This window comes from Polypterus senegalus, chromosome 6 (assembly GCF_016835505.1).
Source record: "Polypterus senegalus isolate Bchr_013 chromosome 6, ASM1683550v1, whole genome shotgun sequence".
Lineage (NCBI taxonomy): Eukaryota > Metazoa > Chordata > Cladistia > Polypteriformes > Polypteridae > Polypterus > Polypterus senegalus.
In genome coordinates this window covers 407236-428933 of record NC_053159.1, presented here as the reverse complement: position 1 = coordinate 428933, position 21698 = coordinate 407236, and the positions used below count along the sequence as shown (strand labels likewise).

At 55.0% G+C, this 21698-nt stretch overlaps 1 protein-coding gene across 8 annotated transcripts in view; it reads left to right on the top strand.

The window, feature by feature from the left end:
* The window catches only part of agap1 (ArfGAP with GTPase domain, ankyrin repeat and PH domain 1), a 165016-nt gene that overhangs the window by 13365 nt on the left and 129953 nt on the right, over positions 1-21698 (top strand). The window contains exon 1 of one of the 8 annotated variants that reach the window (XM_039755138.1): positions 20702-21213. The exons of the other annotated variants lie outside the window; for them this stretch is intronic. The gene's annotated coding sequence lies outside the window, so the exon portion shown is untranslated. Of the gene's footprint in view, positions 1-20701; positions 21214-21698 lie in introns of those variants that run through there. 8 annotated transcript variants of the gene reach the window in all.

The following is a 21698-nucleotide window of genomic DNA, read 5'->3' as shown; positions in this document are numbered from 1 at the left end:
TCTGTGGCGCTAGACTAGGCTGGCAGCTGGCACTCCTTCAGATGCCCGTCGCCTTCATTCTTGCTCTGCTGGTTTGTTTTTTTTTTTACTGCTTGGTAGGCTTGCTGTGAACGGCGCTACATTGGGGTGCTCTGTGCGGAGCTGCGAAGGCTCATATAGCGCCTTGAGTCGGAGTTCATCACCCATGTGAATGGCACACACTGCGTTGTCACCCTCATGGTGTCTGGGAACTGGTCAAATGCCATCAGCTGTTAATCCTCGGGGGGGCACGCTGACACAGATGGCACTGCAAATATGACAGCCGGATTCTTGAGAAGCCCAGTAGAGCAGCAGTGGGCAGCCATATAGTGCCTTTTCTGAGGTCATTGTGCCACCAGAAGGGGGGCAGAGTAAGGAATGATGTGCCCGCACATCGTCTTGTTTTGTGCTGTCCTCCATATCTCTTGTTGCTCTTAAACTCCTGCTGGCACGGTGCCGCTTAGCCAGGATTCTGCAGGTCGGTGTCATGTAACATCCCCTGATGCTTCACCCATAAACGAAAAGGGTGGGCATGCGGGCATTGCCGCCTAAACCTGTGACCATGTCCACTTGTTACTTGGTGTTTGTGGAGAAACGCTGTTGGGCACAGTCACGATTAAAAGGAAGTAAGGAGCAGGCAGGCGCCTGCTGGCACTCGTGAAGTTTGAGTCATGGTGGGCACTCATCTGAAGTAGATGTCCTGCGCTTGGCATGAGAATTTACCCTTGAGCCCACACAGAGCCAAATTCTTATAAGAAAATTCATCTTGTCAACATCACGAATGCCCCAGTCCCTGTGCCCGTTGTCCGTGTGCCCGTCACACCACTCACACCACACTCCCTGTTTGATTCTCTGCACTGGAGACCCTCGGATACATCTGCTGGACCCACCTAGTCCTGACGTGGGCAGGCGCTGGACTGTCTGGTTTTATATACCGCCTTTCCTGCTGCCCTCTGTGTTTCCGTATTTGCCCAGTGTGAGCTCTGGCAGGACATACAGAGGCTCAGTGGAAGAGGGCACCCCAGAGCTCGTGTTTGTGTTTTTTGTATTTGTGAGCCCAGGTGCCCGCCGCTCAAAGCCGCGTCTGGTCACAGTTGACGCCCCCTGCAGAATGAAGAACAAATGACAGAAAGGCGGAGTGTTCAGTCAATGCACTGAATACCACAGCAGAGAGATGCCACCCTGGCACTACACTGTGTACCCAGTTGCAGGATGGTACTAAACTCTGATGTCATAACATGCCAGGATGGCCAGCTGGCATCTTTTGATGGACTTTGTCACTCTCCATCTGCCAACAGCTGCAGAGTGATGTTGCCCACTAGGTGAGGCACTACATGACAACTGACCGGTTGACATGTGGACCAATGCCAACAGTGCATCACCGTGGGCATGTATTTTTTTTTTTAGCTGGAGCAGCGAGGCCAAAGAGAGAGCCCGCCACTGTGCCCAGTCAGACCCCCGCAGGCCCCTGACTCACTCCCTTTAGCTCAGTGGGGCAGGGTGATGCTTTCCAAATCTGAGTCCCAAATTTGTGCTCGGCCTCTCTGACTGATGGCAGAAACAGGGTGACACTGGTGACAGAGTGCCGAGGACTTGTGCGGTGGCACTAAGACCTGCCACTGGTGACGTCCTCAGAGTCCCAGAGATCTTGTCTTTCTAAGAAGGCCGCTTTGTTCGCTTGCCATCTTTGGCCCAATCCATGTAATGCTGGGCGCTGAGGCTACTCGAAGACTGTGGTGGCACCACTTTCAGCACATAGGGCCCCTGGCACACGAAGCTTACTGTGTTTCCAGAGCATGCCCCCTAGTGCCCGGCACATGTCTGCGATAGTGCCCTTTGCTTTGTAGGATACATTTGAGAGAATCTCCTTAAATAATGTGGTGGTGAGCCAGTGGGCACAGCGAGCACGCAGACACTGAGAGAGTGATGTGCCACCTCCAGTGCCTTTTGTTGTTTTATTTTTCTCCTAAGTCTGAAGTTTATCCCCTGGTGCCCGTCTGTTTGTGCTGAAGTCGTCGTCTCCTCGTCTGTTGCGCCCGCGCCACTCCTCTGGGGGCAATTATGACAGTGCCAGGAGCAACTGCATCACAGGCTTGGCAGATGGGCCGTCATGGCGGCTACAGCTCGTTTAACACCCACCCACTTTGTCATTTTTGTGTCATCAGCGGTGACTGGGGTGTTGAGTGGCTGTGCCAGCTGGCTTTAAAGTGACTTACTTTTCTTCGCTGCCCACCATTTGGACCACTAAGGTTTGGTGGCACCTCTGCTGGACAGGACTCCTGTGGGTGCTGTATGAGATCAGTGCTGTCATGCCTCCTCCTGAGTGCCATGGCATGAGTTACATGCCACGCCTCTACTCTTTGACAGGCATGCTTACCGTGGCATGGGGTGTCATACAGGACTAAAGATGTGCATCAACCAGCAAGTGAAGAGGGCTTTGGAGACACCTGGCACAGTGCCCTGACTTGTTGGCACCAGCACTTCAGTGCTCTGCTTCACACAACTTGGAAGACAGTTGCCAGCGGTGAAGTGACATTTGTGTCACTTTGGAATTAAAACTTGGCTGGCAACTATGGATGGTTGTCCCATCCTTTTGTGCCATCTGGTTCCAGGTAAGACTTCAGCTGGCACATTAATAATTTCTCCAGAGCCCTGGGTACAAGTCACATGCACAGTTTGCGTGTCCCCCAGGTGCCCACCAGGGGTTTTCTTCCCACATCCTTGTTGCACTTGTTGGCAACTCAAAGTGTTTCTCCTCTGTCGGTAAGTACTGTATGTGCCCTATGAAAGACTGGCATCCCTTCTAGGACTGGTTCCTGCCTTATGCCCCAAGTTGTTAGGATGGGCTCCAGCCAGCTACTTAAGTGGGCATTGGTGGCTGGATGCACCAAGTGGACTGCAGTTTGGCACGCTTTGCAATTTGCCACTGTTGTGCCCCCCCCATGCCCGAGGAGGGTGTTGTTAAGTTGGTCTGTCTCACTGCCCCCTGTCGTATTGAATGGCACCTGCCCCTTATTGTGCCCGTCTTTGTAATTTCTTGATTCTTTTGGGATGTGCCGAGGCATGCATGGCAGCCAAGTATGGTGGGCTTGTCACTCATCGTGTGTCACCTAACACCAATTAGACACAGTCTGGTGTGACAGTGCCAAGCCGATTATGGGTGAACCGGGAATGAGCAGAGTGGATTAATCCATTTCACCAAAAGATGCCAGGCGAAGTGGGCAGTGTGCCTGCCTGCCTCAGTTCTGCATTTGTCACCGTGTGCCAGTTGTCATATTTCTGATTTGTGAATTGGAAGGTGCAGCTAAATAATAACAATGGGGTGAGCTGTGCGGGCACATCTGTGTGCAAGAAGGCAACAGCTGCCCACAGCCTTCACTTGGACATGAGGTGCCCGTCCAGTAGGGCACTGCTGGTGTTTTTAGAGTCTGGGCATCACATGGGTATTCTGGAGATTTGTAAATCAATGCAAAGCATGGCAGCTCTGGCCCTTCTGGGCTTTGTTCCAGCGCGATGTCGCCGCCGCTGCCGCTTGTCATTAATTGGTACCCACACTGGCAACTTTTGTGTTTTACTTCTGCTGAGGAGACTCGAGAGTCTTGGAATTCCATCAGAATTTCCTGGAATGCTGAGGAGCTTTGACCCTTGAAGGTCAGCTTGACAGCTGAAGTGGAACTCGTCTGTGCCAATGACCATGAGGCTGGCAGCCTGCCACACTTAGAGTGCCTTCATTCATGCTGAGGCCCACCTGCGCTTTGATTGACAGCAGGACATTTTGTGATGTCACTTGTGAGGTCACACCTGTGAAGCCCCTCCATACCATTTTGGGTTTGTGAGGCCATGTTTGTGTGGCACAGCCTACCTGATGTTTTATATAGCACCTTTCACAGTGCCCACCTGCACAAGACGACATAAACATGTGAAACCAAAGAAGGAGGAGCTTAAAGTGAAGTGGGGGCCTTTGAAAGGCGCTATACAAGTCTCATGCAGAACTGAGATGGACCATGAAGAAAGAAGGCGGCTGCAAAACTCTGTGCCCAGTGGCATCACTGCAGGCATTTGGTGTGGCAGAGGTCCTGATGGTCAGCAGGAGGCCCAGTGAAGTGCCACACACGCTTGACTTGTGGCACCAGTGCGGTCTGCCAAGCATGGAACAATTCCAGTGTCTTGAGTGGCACAGGAGAAGCTCAGTTCTCTGTCTGGGGTGCCCCTGGGTGGCACCCTGTGCTCTCTCTTCTTGTTGTGAGGGGGGCTGGACAGACTTGCCACGCCTTATCTGCATGACTTTGAGAGATGCCCACCTGCCTGCACATCATGTCTGGAGTCAAGGGGATACGGGCACACAGCCTCCTCACCCCTGCATTGTAGAACAACTTATACAAATGGCATGGATGCTATTTGGCACCGAGTTCAGTGCTCAGTCTGACCAACCTGCTGACTCAAGTACTTGGTCAAGATGGGCCAAATCACAGTCTCTAGTGCCAGGCTAGCGTGGCCTGCTGGCTTCAGGTCCAGGTTGGCAGAGGCATAATTGTAGCCAGTGAGAGGCCCACAGCAGGCTCTGCAAGGTGTGCCCGCTGCAGCTGGGCAGTGCTTCTGGCACATTGGAGAAGAGGCCGGTGGTCCCTGCTGGGAGTCCGTATCCTGCCACCAGCCCCTCTTTGTTTTTCTCTTCTACTTTGTCAAAAACAAGTGTGCCAGGCCCAGTGCCCAACTTTTCCCCCCAGAGTTGCCAGTATTGTACTGTGCTGGCCATGTGCAACCTGCAAGGAGGTGGCACAGCAGGAAACTGTAGGACACTTGAGATGTTGGCATCACGAGAGACTTGGCACTGTTTGGAGTTGGCATTCTTGTGGCATGCCTTACACATTGACTTGTGGATTCTGTATAGCGCCTTACACAGCTGTCTGCCTCATCCGTTCCATCAAAGTATTATATAGCGCCTTGCAGTGTGTGAACCTCAGTATGTGGCGCCTAACACAGCAGCAGGCCGATTGCTGTATATAGCGCCTTGCACAGGCCTCGGCTGCCTTACTTTATAGTGGAGCCACTCCTGACTTGTCAGTCTTACTATATAGTGCCATGCACAACAGCCTGGCAGGGCCCAGTTTGCTCCGAGTGAGCCTGCAGAATGGTGCCACTTGCCATTGGCACACACATGGTGATGTCACCCGCCTTGGTTTTTCTGTCCTTGTGAACTCTGTGGACGGACTGTTAGCGCCCCTTAGAAACATCTGGAACACGGGGGGCACAGATGGGCACACACACTCCCGATGTCCTTCCACGTGGTGAGCCAGCCCGAGTGACTGAAGGTGGGGAGGGCTGTGGCTGGAGGGGGCAGAGGTCAGGGGTCAGGATTGCTGCAGTGGTGTCTCATCCTGCCGAGTTGGAGCAGGATGGACAGATGGGTGGGCACTGTAGCAAAGGCTCCTGCCCACACCCTCTGCTTTTCTTTCCCCTGCCACACTGATGAGTGGTCTGCCCAGTGAGCCTCTGTGATATGCCATGATATGCCTGGCATGTCCATGGTGGTAGTCTTCAAGTGGCCCAGCTGCACTCACCCCCTTCTTCCCCAGCTTCTGTGGGCACAATCCTCAAGCTGGGAAAGTGCTGCCATCTGGTGGTGCACAAGCATCTTTAAATCTCCTGCTGCTGAGAACCAGCGTGGCATCTTTTGGAGGATTAGGAGTACCCACCTCAGTCTTGTTGGCTCCACTTTTTTCCTTTTTGCCATGTGTTGCATGCCAGGCAGTTGATGACCAATGAGACATCAGGCTGCATGTGGGCAACACAGACATTGCGTCAGAAATGATGGCACAGAAGCCTGGTACTGCTGCAGCTCAAGTTGGGCACTGTGGTAGGTGCTACAAAAGGCGCTATATTAAACGCACGCTGACTTGGTGATACTGAGATGTCAGAACTGCTTATTCAGTTTTGGGGCATGGGCACCTGAGAAGCACCTGAGAAGCGGTAAGTCATCTCAAATGCAGCTGAATGACGCACGACAGTCACTTAGTGGCCATCAGAGCGGACTTGTTCGTCCATTACTCGGAAACTGCCAAGGCAGCCGTTACAGTGCCCGCAGTGGGCGCTAGAGGGAGTGCACGGAGATGTGTGACGTCGGGCCGTCGCCTGTCCAGCCAGAGTGGACACACGGGGTGTGAACGAGTTGCTCTTCTGCTGGTTGGCTTGCTGTCCTGGCCATCTGGCATGACAAAGTGGCAGAGCCGCTTTAGCAGGATGAGCGCCTGGGGCCTTTTCAGCCGCTCTCGAGATGGGTGGGTTGTCCGGTCCGTTCCGGTCTGGGCCTGTCCTGTCGCCCACCATTCTGAAAGGGACAATGTCTTTTGCTCAGTCAGGACTGCCGTGGCCCTCGGTGCTGCAAGGGTCGTGCTGTGGCACGCAGGTGACATTGCTGGCTCCTGTGCCCACCGTCAGTCGTTCTCTTGTATTTTATTCTTTTTATTTAAATAGCGCCTTTCATATTGAGGTGAATCGGACACTTCACGAACCTCACCGCTGTTGTCCTCCATTTGTAAACCGTAAACTGTCGCGCGCCTCTGTTTATATAGCGCCTTTCACGACAGGCGCGCTCGCAGATTTCTTCCTGAGGAGCAGACGCTCAACGCGCAGCTGCGGCCCAAAGGGCAAAAAGCGCCGTGCAAAGAGCGGCGCGAGGGGCGTGGCGGGTCGGGGCGGGGCGTGTGCACCCATGATGGACAGCCTGCCTGTCCGGGGGGCGTTTCCTTTTTTTTTGTCCAGTAACGTGCGTCTCGCCTTCAAGTAGAGGTCAGTTCAGGTGAACGCGGGGGTGGCCAGTGTAAAGGCGCTATAAACACGCGAATAATTCGCCCCTCGCGGTTACCGGACACGGGACGGCGAGCTCTCAGGCGGGCTTTAGTGAACGGTGCGGTGGTGAAGTAGGACACTTCCTTACATTCACCACAAGGTGGCACTGCTGAAGCGCGTTTGGTGACGCGGAGGCCGCGAAGCAGCCTGTCGGGTCGGGCCGTGACGGCGTCTGACGTGTGCCACCAACGCCCCCTCCGGGAGGGGATATCGCCCTCCCAGTGGGTGGTGGCCTGACAAACGCTTTAAGTTCTTGTCCGTCGGTTCTCCAACTTGTATAACTCTGATCCTTACCTCAATCCCCAAAGTGCCTACTTAGGGTGAGGAAGTGCCAGGCGGGAGTGGGCAGCTGTGGAGATTTAAATGAAGAAAAAAGGGCAAACTGTGGGCTTACCCTGAAGTACGATTGATTCCCATCATGTCATAGTGACCTGCGGGCAGAGCCATGCCAGCTGCTGAGGGTACTTTGCTCTCCGTGTCTAGAGGGACAGACATATAAGTGAAATACCATCTGAGTGGCTCTGTTTTGTGCCCGCTTTTTCAATTGAAGCAGAAAGTTTATACAGTGCCTTTCAGAGTAAGCAGCATCGTGAGAGAGGTGACAAGGACAGCGTGAGGGTCTGGGAGTCCATGACGCCAAAACTGGATTAAACTTGAGTGACCACATGGCACACATTAGCCTCTCTGCTGTCCTGTGGGTGAATTCTATGCCAGTCTTGTAGCCAGTCATCGCCCTCCTTCTGAGACACTCTGCCTGGAGACCACTTTGGTCATCTGGCCAGCCTGTGGGGCGACTCCTGATTGGTGTCCGGTAATCTGCAGGGGATTAGCAGCAGATCAGCCCACCAACTGTCACTGCCCCTCCTCTCGATCTTTCAGTGCCCACCGTAGCACCAGCCAACGCGATGACCCACTGAACAGCTGATCCAAGTGGCAAATCCTTGAGGTGGACAACCGTGTGTCTGACCGTTGACAGGATGCCCAGCTCGGCCCCCTGCCACACCCCCCACAGGTGTTTTAACACTTGCCTGGCATGTGTGAGCTGGTGGCTGTCCACTGAGCCTGGCCGATGTAAGTGACCTCACTGTGCTCTGGTCCCTTAATGTCCCCATGAGCCCCTGATGATGAATGTTTGAATTGGCACTAAGTGTGGTGCCAGACTAGGGGAGGAAGGATGTGATAACTGGCAGTGATGGGCATCAGGGTGTGCTGGGCATTTGGAGCTGAGCTTAGCCTGTGAATGGAGTGTCAGATTTGATGACAGGAATTTGGCACACACACATTCATACTCCCTGATGCCCACAGTGCCATACCTTGCACAAGGCATGGGGAGTTTGAGGTAAAAGGTGCTGTATACAGTTATCTGGACCAGTGCCAGTGTCCCGGAGTAAGCCCATCTACCCACCAGTGTGAAATGTGGAGCTCTGCTGAGCGGGCCATCCGGTGCCAGGTGTACCCTGTTTGTATACCACTGTAAGTCATGTCCTTCAAGTGAAGCTTTCACTTTTATAGTGCCTTTCATTGTCATCCCTGTTTTAGAGGGCAAAGATGGGCACAGAACAGCAAGTGATGTGAGTTAACAGAGGTGCCCATTTGGGAGGATGGTGGCAAACTCTTTGAACATGGAGACTGAGTGAGCGGGCACAGACACCCATTCCCTCACATCAGTTGTTTTTCAGTTCTTTCTCCTGCCCCTCGGTGTAAACTGCGGGCCCACTATGTGCCAGCCTGGCCAGTTTCTTAATTGTGCAGACTTGGGGCAGTTCTGCTCTGCTGAGAACCCCCTACTGGCGGGTTAGGCTGCCGTCCTGCTGCTGGACTACAGTGCTGGGTGGTGCCCCCCTAAGCTGGTGGGTGGCACCAACGTCTTGCCTGCACGTTCGTTCATTTTGTTTTTGCCATTTTCCATATACCGAGATGTTTGCCTCCTCTCGATACGGCTGACGGAGTGATGGTGGTGCCCGGCTGTGCCCCCCCAACCTCCTCCTCCTTCCTGGCGCTCTCAGATGCGAGTAAATAATTCAAATCCGTGCCTACTGGCTGCTCTTGTAATGAGGTCCCTGGGGCCTGCACAGAGCTACTCTGCCTAGTAACGGGCTGGCGCCCCTTGCCACCCACCACTCATCTGATGGCGCATTTGTGATAATCTGCTGCAGGGAGGGCAGGGTTAAATTTAGCATGGGAATCCAGTGTTGGTTTCATATAGCGCCTTTTGTCAGGGCTGGCAGAACTGCTGCCACACAGGGCAGGGAGAGGCGGGGTGGTGTTTACCTATCACCATGGAGACGTGGGGTGATCATTCATTATGGGGCTTCAGCTGAGCTGCCCGTCCACTTCAGTGCCACCTTTTGTCTGTCACAACCCTTGAGCCCACGTCCTGTCCTGGGATTAGCGTGATCATTGGCCCCATGGCTTGTGCCAGCTCATGCCAGTGGGTTGAGTTTGAATGTCCAGGTCTCGCTGGGTAAGCCGTGGGTCCATGGTGGTTGTCGTCTCCTCTTTTATTGCGCTGCGTGAAAGGCACTATATAAGAGCTGACCTGTATCTGTATGACCCCTGGGGGCGGAGCCCACTCTTAAAGGTGCTATATGGCATCAGGCGTTTCCTGTTTAGCCTCCTGCCAGCAGTCCCCATGTGACCCAGTGGCACGCAAACTGTTGCCAACCTGCAAAACACCTGAGAATAGCAGGGCACTATATAAAGCCAAGGTAGGCAGAGCCACAGAGCCCCCTAGTGGTACGGCAATGCACTTCAAAGCACAGGCCTCAGCTGCCTGCAGTGTAGTCTACCTGTGCAACACCTGAGCACAGCAAGGCGCTATAGAAAGTAAAGGCAGGGTGACAGTGACGGCCCTCTTGTGGGTGTCACTGTTCCTTGTCACCTGACGTGACCGTTGGTGTCAGCGGAAAGTCTGGCGCCTTGTGGGGGGATGCCCAGCTCCTTTGTGAAAGCCGATGCTGTGCGCCTTGCTGCTGACTCGGCCGTTTCCCACAATGCCGCTGTGAGCTCAGGACCCTGGAGAGCGTCGCTCTATTGTGACGGCTGGTGTGTGCCATGTGCCATTAAAGAGGGGGTGATGGGGGGGGTGGCGGCTGGCCTCCTGGTCAGTGATATCTGATGGCTTGGAATGTGTTGGAGACCACAGGCAAAGCACATCGTCTGTCACATGTCACGGGCACCTCTGCCAGCCTTGTTTACATAACAAAGAGGGTGTGGCTGAGAATGGCAGTCTCGTGCCTCTCTTTGCGTCTGCCCAGCCTTTGTCAGGTACCTCATTTGTATTCGTTGTGCCCTACAATGTCTCATATCATATTTGACCAGCGAGGTCTCACTAGGCCAGTCTGGCTGGGCACAACTTAGTGACCTGGGGGAGGGGACGCAGTGGTGGACACCTTTAGGGTCTCAGAGGTCATCCAGTGCCAGTCAGTCAGAATGGACGCCGTGGACATGATGAGTTCTGGCGGTCCACATGTGAATCACCTGAATGAGACCAAGTCAAGCAATTGGCGCAGTGTCCCCCTGGAGCGCCAGCCCGGCTTTGGACCTCTGTCTGTCAGAGTGACGGTGATCCTTCAAGGCGCTATATAATACTGACAGATGGCTGACTGTGGCCTCAGCTTAATTTCTTGTTTTACTTTATTGACTGCACACCAAAAGACGCTATATAATGTCAAGCCTGTCAACACGCCAACGGTGCCCAGTCCTCCACCACCCGCCCTGCTTGTCTGTCCTAATTGACTGACAGCATTTGAGCTCCACCCCTGTTTCCAAGGTAACCATGTTTTGACATGTCTGTCATCATTTGTCTTTTTGTAGTCACCATATTTACCAAAGGCCACATGCAGGCAGGTGACGCTATGACAGTGAGGGGACATTGGCATTAGAAGGACGGTGGGACCATCGGGGGCCAACATCAAATCAAGAGGTACAGGGTCATGGGGTCAGGGCCATAGAGGTGACATGCGAGGTGTTCACAAAGGAAGGCGCTATATAGGAGCCCCTCTCCCAAGTGAATGACTCCAGCTATAGAAGTGCAGGGACTTGGAGAGCCTCCCAGGAGTGACCAGAATAGAGGGACCGCAGTGGGCATGAGCCTCCTGGCCAGGCTGCTCTGGAGTTTGCCATCCAAACCCCCTCCATCCCCCAGTTAGGACCAGCCTGGCATCTCAGATTTCAAGATAAACATCTTGGCTTCTAGAATCTGCTATTGAGCCCCAGGGGCCAAAGTAACGCATGAGTGACGGTGACAGTAGCTGGTGACACCTCCCTCTGGGACCATCCCACTCGTTCACCTGGCTGCTTATCGGGGCGGTGGAGCAGGAATTCAGCCATGTTGTGTATCCAAACAGAGCCGTCGTTACTGTATACAGCGGGCAGGCAGGCTCTGAAAGGCGCTATATGTGTCTACATGTGACAGTTTGAGCCCGGGCAGGTGTAGGGTCCCCTAGTGAGCCGATTGATTCATATAGCGCCTTTGCATTGGCTGCCCTCCAGGTATACTGCACTCATTTGCATATTTGATGATGCTGTCATCTGCTTGGTGGCCCTCATGACATTGCACCATAGGTGAAAGGCACTATATTAAGGACCTGGCAGATGCTGCTTTTGTATTCACTGGTGACAGGGGGCCGAGGGTCTTGGCTCAGTCAGAGGTGACTCAGCTGTCACTGTTTTGCTTGTTTTTACTTTTGTTTTGCCGGGGGCTGCGCAGAGAAGGCGGTCAGACTGGTACGGGCACATTCACCACCCTCATCCAGTCAGGCGCTGCGCACAGCAAAGCCCAAGAGCGGTCAGACTGGGCTCAGGCCTGGAGACCCGGGTGGCAGCAGGTGTTGACCACCAAGGCTGGCACCCACTGCTGCCCGCAGGCTGTCAGCAGGAGGGGATTGGAGTGAGCCACGCCCATGGTGTGACGAGAATTGAAGTGACCTGCCAGCTTGCGTCACCAGCATGTAATGGTCCTGGGTGGGCTGCTCGTGCAGGTGGCAAAGCTGCTGAGCACACAGTTTTGTCATTATAGTGGCTGAGTGTGCCAGCTCTCAAGATGGCATTCAGACTGATGAGGTGGCGCCCCCTGCAGGTCTCAACAAGGCCTTTCCAGAGTGTGTCCGAATTCTCAGGCCCTGGCAGATGGCACCCTGTGTGGTGCTGGTAGGCGCAGGCACGATGCCCGCCATGGCTCACTCCTCACGCCATCCTTATCTTCTGCTTCCCTTTTATTCTATTTGGTGGACACACATTCAGGTGGTCCTACGGGACTTGCCAGGCATACCAGAGACTGCTTTTTCCGTCACAGCAGGGGGCCGTGTTTTCAGTGCCAACTGACCCATTTTCTAATTCCCCTCGGGAAAGGGTTAAAGGAAGTGGTGGCTGAAGAGTCGGTGGGGGTGGGGCGCTCGCGGAGTGGCTGCCCTGAGTATTCCGCCCCCCTCCCCCCCATAAACCTTGGGAATTTCTTTCCCGCCCGCTTGTGTAACAGCAGATGTGAGCTGGGTGTCTCGTGAGACCCTGGCATCCGTCTGATGCCAGGCTGCTTTGTATTGTGGACGTGTCCTTGGTATTTCATATAGTGCCTTTCATCACCCCTTGTTAGCTCTGTCAGCTATATCGCGCCTTGCATTTCTGCCCTAACAAGGGCGTTACGTGGCATACAGACCTGGACTGGCACAGGAGTGTGGCATGGCTGGTCTGACTGCTTACTAAAAGGTAATGTGTGGCAGAAAAGGTCCCAAATAATGGACTGAGCTGGTCAATGTAGCGCCTTTCATAGGATGGCCAATGTGCATATTCAGTTCTTTGTTATGACTTTTAATGCACTGGCACCAACCCAGTTGGCGGGCATGAAGGAGGATGCAGTCCAAGCACAACTAGAGCCAACAGCAGGGGGCATCACACTGAATCAGAATTGGTGACTGTCTGGTGATACCCCCACCCTTGGGTCAATCACAGAGATTAGCAGTACAAATGATCAAGACCCCCACCACCCCCCCGGAGAGTGGCATAATGTCAAATCTCTGCTCCTCAGTGCCACCTCCTGGGGACATGGGCCCAATAGCTGAGGGTGGCAGCTGACGGTGCCATCACCGAGGCAGATGATTATTTCCATGTCCAGCTCTACGGGCGCTATATTCTGATGTCACAATGTGACCAGTGCCAGGCCCCTGTGATAGGAATGTTAAGCATAAAAAGGCAGGGCAGAGAAAACTGGGTCAAATGTGCCAGCCTCGGTACCAGCCTCAATGCAGTCAAGGCCACGGGGTAAGGGTGGTGAAGCAAGGTGTGTCGTCGAGGTGGAGCTGCTTGTGCCGAGTCATCTGCAGTCTGCCCGGGCACGTGAGTGGGTATTGTAATGGTATTTGAGGACATGGGCCCAGCTGGCTCTGGTGATTGGCAGACTTTGTTCTTTTGTTGGGTAGGGGAGCCCAAGCCTGTTCTGGCAGCGTTGGGCACAAGGCAGGAACCCTCACTGGACAGGATGCCAGTTCATCACAGAGTTTTAAGGAGATGGCTTAGCATTTCAATGGCAGGCACAAAGACGCAAAGCGCCGTGGTGAAAGTGTTGGTGGTGCCCCCCTGTGTATGTCGCCCTCATGTGCCCATCAGTAATGCTTTCTTTGTCCGTAGTGTTTATAGTGCCTTTTGGCTCCTGGCTCAGCCCTGTGTGTTCAGTCCAAGTGATGTTCTGAGACTTTCTGCCCACACTTGACCCCGAGATTACCTAACTGACTAAACTTTTGCCACACTCCCAATGTTTGCTATCATCCAAAGTGACTAGCTGGTGCCAGTCGGTTGGGGAGGCACTGGGCAGCGCACCATTGGGAGCCTTGGAGTCCTACTTTGAATTTCATCTCTGATTGTCATTTGTGCCCAGTCTGCCATAAAGGTACCCAGCTGGCAGTTCAAGGGCACAAATGAGCACCAATAGTGCTTTTGGGCATAATGGGAAACACAGGGTTGTACGAGATGGGCACAGGCCACTGGTTTAGTTTTCGGGTGGCAGTTGTTTGTCTTAGTTCACCTCTCTGTGGGCTGGTGACATTGGCAGTCGGTGGCATGCTGTGCCTTACTGTGTATGCCCCCAACACCTGACTTTCACAGCTAAGAAAGGTGCCGTGGGTGCATAGCATGGCATGTCTGGCATTTAAATTTTGACTGCTCTCATTTGATATAGTGCCTTTCATGGTCCTAAAGCCGTCACTGAGTGACTCCAGATATATAGTGCCTTTCAAAGTGAATGCCACCACATGACACACAGTCCAGCCCAGCAGTTGCACTGGCACCAGCTAGATGATGGCGGCCACTCCAGAAGGCACGGCTCTCAAAGCCATGGAAGTCCTGCTTCCTGTATGAAAGCAAGTGGGTTGGGAACAGGAAGGGAATCGAGGAGATGCCCAGCTGCCCACCCTGATGTTCCCATCCTCTGTGATGATGACTAACTTGTGCCCTGGCCTTAGTTCAAGCTCTGCCCACCATCAGGAAACTGCCGATGGCCATGTCTTCCTACTGTGTTGAGTGGAGTGCGCCCCCTGCTGACACTCCGTCATCTCTGTGGACGAGTTCTGTGCCCTCTGTGGTCACCTCGGTCTGCCTGCACACGTGTTGACCCTCACTCTTCTGCCGCACACTTGTGCAATGTCATCATTCAAGGAAGAGGCTGTTAATTGGCGGGTGATGACTGGGGAGGCACCCTGGCACAGCGGCATGCCGGGGGCACACCGGGTCACATTTACTGGAAACACCTGGCGCTGAAAAATCGGAAGAACTGACAGAGAAGACCACCAGACGGCTGTCACATTCCATTATAAAATGTCTAGTGGTCAGGGAAGTGGGGTGTGTGCCCTCGATTCGGGACCACCAGATGTGTCCAAGGCACAAGTTTTCGGGTGGGGTCCCTGTTCCTGTTTACCACCTTGGTCCAACTGATCAGGCAGCCCCGAGGACACCAGGGTCCCACTTGCCACTCATTGGCATACCTGAGGCTGAGCATCTGAGGGGGCTCATACACTCTGTGCCACGTGGGCCTTTTGCCAAGTTTGGCCCAGAGGGTAGACTCAGGGCAGGTTTGAGCTCCTGGTGCCACTACCTAGCAGGTGTGAACTGCAGGAGTGTCCCACCCTCACTGGTACCTAAGTGGTCCTGCCAGCCTGGTGCCCGCTCCTTTGTCACTGAACTTCTGCTTTTCGTGTTTTGCTCTTCTCTTTTCATAACTGAACGCCATCTGCACAGAGGAACTTTCCCAAATGTCACACAATGGGCCCTCAGTGGCGCTCGAGGGGCTCTGATGTCACTTGCTGTTATTTTTAGCTCATTCCTCTTTTCTGGGAATTAATGGGAATTTAAAATGAGCGGGCCAGTGTGCGGAGACTTTGCACCCGCGCTGGTCTGTAAAACGGCGTTGTGCCGAATAGAAAGGTGGGCATGAAGTCTTTTAGCGGCCTTGTGGTCAGCTGTGCGGAAGTCAGGGCTGGTCACTCAGTGGTCTTGGGTAGGCTCAGGGGACTTAGAATGGACTTCTTCATGAAGTGCCCCTTTTGTTGGCCAGCTGTGGCCCAGCAGCCACTCGCCGCCTTTTCTATTTTTTTTTCTTTGATTCTTTGCTGTTTACCAGTTTGTGGCACTGCAGATGTTCCCCTGTGCCCACTGCCTGCCATTCCCCCTAATTAATTCAGACACCCCTTGGCCCCTCACTCCGGCCAGCTTGGCCAGCTGTGTGACGAGGTGTACTTTAGCGTCCCTGTTAGGTACACAGTCCTGCCTAAGGCTTCTTTGTGCTGGCACCACTGTGCCCTGTGCTGCCTGGCACTTTTCCATCTTTAGTTTCCTATTCATTTGAGCTTTGTGTCACTCTGCAATTGCCAGGCCACATTTGTTCAAAGGGACCAAAGAAATGGGTGACAGGAAACCCAGGGACAAACTGAGCCACGGCTTGAAAAGTGGAGTTCAATGTGTGGACAGTAGGAGCAAGGTGGGCATGGAGCAGCGGGCAAAGAGAGGCAAGCAAACTGAGGACCAACAGAGGAGTCTGCCAGCACTTTAGACAGCGAGTGGGCAATCAGAAGGGTGTAGGGAGGGACCCTGGAGGTGGGCAGTTCTGCAGCCCCAGGTGTCTTCTTGGGATTTCCTGAAAGGCACTATATATGCCATTGTTAAAATAACAGCCCGGACTGGGCGATGCTGGCATGGACTGTGTTGTCCCTTTGTCTTCTCCCTTGGTATTCTTCTTGTCTCAGGGTGGGAGTTCACGGATCTGTGGCCAGCTGTAACCTCTACCCCCCCCCTTGGTTTCAAGTTTGTAATATAGCGCCCTTTTTATATAGTGCCTTTCACACCACTCCTGTATCGCTTTTACCTCGTATACATTTTTTCCACTTCTGTTTGCTTTGTCATATGAAGTTGTCCTATATAGCGCCTTTCATGTCTAGCGTTGTCTTAAGCGCCAGCTTGCAAGCCCCTCCGTCTGTCTGTCAGTCAGCCATCATTTCTCTTTGTCGCAGGTCGTGGTTTTTGTCCCTAAGGATGAACAGAGGCGCAGACCATGGGGGTGATGGGTGGGATTAGGTGACAGCTGCGCAGTGTGGTGTGCGCAGAGGAGCCGAAACCCCAAAGTTGTCCGTCATTAAAATTCAAGTCACTTGGGTTCTTATCACAGACGTGCAGGTGACGGCGACCTTCCCGATCGTCCTTTTATGTTGGGGGGGAGGAGGGTGCTGCCAGTCTTTGTCGCTGTGCCCCGGGGTACACGCAACTGTAAATCCAGGGGGTGCAGCGGGCAGACTCTCCACTAATGCGCGACTGTGTTTCAAGATGATAAGCACGAGACGAGAGCGAAGTGAAGTGACATGACAAAGGGGCGAATGGGGGTCTCTGGGGACGCCAGTAAGAGCGCAGAGCCACGGGGGCGGCCGATCTCGGGTTCGAGCGCAGCGCAAGCCATTTTCTGAATGCCAGGTGGCAGCACTAGAGAAGATCGAAAACGTGAGAAAAATGAAATTTGAAAGAGATGACAATTGGCAATGCCCATTTCAAGATGGCACGAAACTCGTGTGCTCGGGTGAACGAGCCGAGCCGAGCCGATTCGGAGCACATCGTCGAGTCCCAAGACGCAGGGCGCCCCCTCGCGCCGCGCCGCTCCGCTCCTTTGTCCCGCTCGGCCGTCACTTGTCATCGTCGCAGCTCTCGACGTGTCACACGGCGTGTGCGAGTGCCAGCGCCAGCATCTTCATCGAAAACAAGGCGAGCACGCAAACAAACAAACGCAGCCGACGAACGGCCACCCGGAAAACGCGGAGTGCCCGCTTGGCCAAGGAGAGGACTGGGAGGACTGAGAGGCGGTCGGTCACAGCGAGGCGGCATCTGCTGCTGCCATGGCGACGAGCACGTGACCCCCCGGTGGCTTTGCGTTTTCAGCGTGGCGCTCGAGGCGAATTGGCCAGGGGCGCCTTGTTGGGGCCGATTTGGAAATGGCCATGCCAATCACGCCATCTTTATATGGCGCCTTTCATCGCTTTGCACTTCAATCAGCCTCTCGATACACGACGAGTCCAGCATGGCCATCTGAGTGCCAGCCTTCACAAGTTGCCCCTGCCATCAGTGCCCAACTTTTTGCAGTGCCACTTGACATTTTTCTGTTGATTGACACCTGAGGACTTATACAGAGATACAGAGGACGAAGTGTCCTGCTCCGGTGTCCTCGCATCTGCAGCCCGACCTGGTCATTGAGATGCCACCCCAGCCAGTTAACGAGGCACATCTCCATTGAATTTGGCTCGAGTGGACGTTCTGTGACATCTGGACGCTACTCGGTGGTCTCCTCCATCCTTCTGTTTAGTCAGCCATCTCTCCCAGGTGGTCCCAGAAGGTCGTAGGGGCTTGAGTTCAGAAGGTGACTGACTGGCACGTTCCAGACTTGAATTTGAGAAAGGCATTATGGACCCCCCAGGGTGGTTTAGGCCCCACCGGACAGTCATTTGCTGCTGTTTGACTCGGACACAACGGCACTCGCTTGGCACCCACTTGGGACAACTCATGAAAAAGTCTTTGAAGGAAAGGCATTGTGGGACTGAAGGGTGGCACTCAGGAAGTGCCCCTTAAGGTGACACGGCACATTCAGTTTGGAGCACAGGTGTGTTTGGCCACGGTGGGCACATCTGAGGAGAGGAAGCTGGACCACCACAGCTGACTTGAGCCTTGGAGAACGTGCCATCCTGTAGCCATTGGAGGGCGAGTCACACCGGGCTCATGCCAACAGGAATGACCAGTGAGTGGCTCCATGATGGCTCTGCTGGGCATCCCAAGCTCGCACCCTGACCCCATTCTGGTAAATGATGGTCGACAGTGGCATCAGCGAGCTCCTCAAAAGCTGCGGCAGGCAACACCAAGGATTTGTCACTTTAGAGCTCTTGTTTGCAAAACAGTGCCACCTTAGCAACCCCAGTTTCCATGGTAACGGAAGAACTGGATACAAACGTGCGAGATGGAGGGTCTCGTAACTTTGGTCGTCTGAGGGTCTCAGGGGAGCACATCAGCTGACAGGCTGCTGTTCCTCCACACCGGGCTCCTAAAATATCAGGCCGATGGTGAGGACCCCCTGCTGAGACCCTCGGTGTCCTTGGACTTCACTGAGTCCTCCTCCTCCTGCTCACTGGTGAAGAACGAGTGTGACGGGTCTGCCCAGGGGTCCGCCTGCCCGCGAGATTCAGCTGTCGTGGCGCGTCACCTCAAACTCCCGGGGCTGACGGGGTGAATCAATGGGGGGCTTCCTGGTGTTGCCACCTGCAGCTCTCTTCGGTGCAGGTAGAGGGCACTCACTCACTTGGGCATCCCAGAAGGGCAGTGGGCTGGCATTTTCGACTTTTATACTCCGCCGAAGTGAAGGCGTCATCCTCCATGGTGCGCGCGCCCTTTGTTTGTGCTGCCATGTGCCAGAGGCTGTGGACTTGGCGTTTGTGGGGCTGTCAGCTGATTCAGTGTGCCAGCGTCCCCAGGTTCTCCCAATGTGTTAGTGTGCTGGACTGGCATCTTGTCGTGGGCATCCCTCATGTACCCAATGGATGAACGGACTGTGCTGATGCCCACCTTTTCCTGATCTTGTTGTACCACCGCCTCAGTGACCCCGAGGCCCACGTTTGTCCAGTTGGCATTGAGCCCTGGTGATTCTGTGTAAAGGCTGCAAGTGACCGAGACAGGGTGGCATCTCTCATACCCAAGGTCTCCGTGAAGTGACCGCTATCATGTTCGGGTGCGACTTCCCCGGTGACCTTAAACTGCTCCTGTGACGTCCCAGCTCGTCGCCTGTCCCTTCACTCCTTTTGTTGCCATGTTGCTGCAGTCAAAGTGACTCTGGGGGATGAAGGTGCCGGTTTATATAGCGCCTTTCCATGGCATACCCCCTCGGGGACACGCACTCGAACCTGTCATTTTATATAGCGCCTTTCATATACATACTTCAGAGTCCTAGTTTTAGATGGCGAGTGTTGTGGGCACCTGGACTTTTCCTATATAGTGCCTTTCCCTGCCGATTGCTGACGACTGTCTGGCCTTGCTGTTTTCTGGAGGGGATGCCAGGTTATGATGTGGCGAGTCCAGCGGATTCATTTCCAGTCTCCCAAACCCCCCAATATCTGACACGAGTGGGCAGCGGAGTGCAGAGGGGACTGAGCTGGTGGTCTTGTGCTCTTCAGTGCAGTGTTTTCTTGTTTCCTAGGACCCCTCAGATTGTCGTCTGACCTGACGCGTGCTTCGCGGCGCCGCCCCTCATTTGCATGTCATTTGCATACCAGCCATCCTCTCGTCTGTCGATGCCGCTCGCACTCCAGCTCCTCCGCTAGGTTCCATGTCGCACTTTCCAGCCGACTGCCGTCGCTCGCGGGCTGCCAGCAGCGCTCCCCGTGCTAAAGCGTAGCAGAAGCGGCTGAGATAAAGAAGGAGGATCGCCAGTGTTTCTTCTTCGGCGTCGGCTCTCACGGAATGAGCCCGACAAGGACGGCGAGAAAGGCGGCCTGAGGTGGCGGCATGACGGGCTGTCAGTCAGAAGTGACACTCGCCACCTTACATGGAGCGCCCGATCCCTCCGATGTGACCTGCCATTGTCTGCCGCACACCTGGAGCGGAGAGCCGCGTCGCATTCCCCTCTAAAAGCGCTCCGTCGTGTTCGTGGAGACAATGGCTGCGTGCGCTCCCGGCGCTTGGCCGTTTTTGGTGTAGCACCAGAGGCGGCCGGCCGGCCGGGCGGGCGGCGTTTGGGCTTCTAGTTGTTCGCACGGCTGAAGAATGCACCTTTTGGACGCCGACTACCCCGACAGGATGCACAGGGGCACCCCGCAAAGAAAGACGGTCTACCGGATCTCTTTAACTTTGGTGAAAAAGGAGAATGTGCCGGAGGGAGCGGCGCCCACCCGCCTGGAGACCCCCGCCGCCGCGGACTACCAGCGCAGCAGCCTGCTGGAGGAGCTGCAGGAGGAGGACGAGGAGGAAGCGGAGCACCTCTCGGCGCAGAACTACTTGAGGAACTTCAGGACCTTCAGCACGGGCCACCTGGAGCTGGGCAGGCTGAAGATCTCCAGGAAGACGCACGCCTTCCCCAAGGACGTCTCGTTTAAGCTGAGGGGCTCGAGCAGCGCCCATGCAGCCTTGGAGGAGGGCGCGGAGCCACGGTCCGCTCTCGTGTCCGGAGCTGACCAGGCCAGAGCGGAGATGAAGGAGGACCACCAGCGGCCACCACTCGGCAGCCGGGACGGAGAAGATCGCGAGGGCCACGCGGGCACCCGACCGGCCTCCACGCCGAACCCGCCGCCGCCGCCGCCGCCCCCCTCGGATAAGCGGCATCCCGGCTTGCTGCGGCGCAGCTTCAGCTTCAGGCACTGGAGCGGCGGGGAGCTCCTGCGGATCAGGGCCCTCACGCGGGACAAGCACCACAGCAGCTCCGGCAGCCTCGGCCACAAGGAGCGCGACGCGCTGGTCCTGCACAGCCCCTCGCTCGACGAGAAGAGGAACACCCTGGACGTGGGAGAGGTCCTCGGCAAGACGGACTCGCTGACCGACCTGGACCTCTGGGAGAGGGCGAAGGCCAAAAACAGGACGCTGGACAACAGCGACCTGCAGCAGCTGTCAGAGAAGGGCCTGGACGAGAAGGAGGGCTTCATGCGCGGCGGGGGGGTCCGCTCGAGCGGCCAGGAGCGCCGGCTCATGCGCTTCTTCAGCGGCGTGTTTTCCAAGAGGGACGGCGGCTCGACGCCCACGGGCAGCCCCGGTGGAGGGAAATCCCTGAGGGACTCGCGAGCCAAGGGGCTGCTGGGCTCTTACCGGAGGGCGGGCGGCGACAACAACGTCAACGGCTCCCGTGGAAAGGTAAGAAGAAGCCACCGTCGGGGGGGGGGGCGTTTACTGGAGAGATTGTGACAAGTGAATGGAGCCCTCGTGTTGTCACATGGCACGTGTCACCCGGAGGCGGAGCGTACGACCCCGCAGGCGCATCCCGCAAGCGCATTCCTGGCATTAACTTAACTTAGTGATCCCCAATCGGCTTGTGTGCCACTCGTGCCCACTCGTGTGCATGTTTGAGGCCCTGGATTCGATGCTTGGCCCACACCTTGGAGTGATGGTGCCCATACTGTGCCCCCTCTTACTTTCAAGCTTGCCACTCAAGGTAAGACTCCACGTTTTCCTTTAGCGGGTATTCCCGTTGTGTTCACCCTCTGCTTTATATGTTGCCCCTTTCACAGTGCCCACCTAATACAGTGACCGGTCAGAGAGAGAAAGACAAACATGCAGGACGGCTACAAGGTAAAACTGAATGCCAAGGTCAGTGCTGGCACGCCAGCCTGCTTTTGATG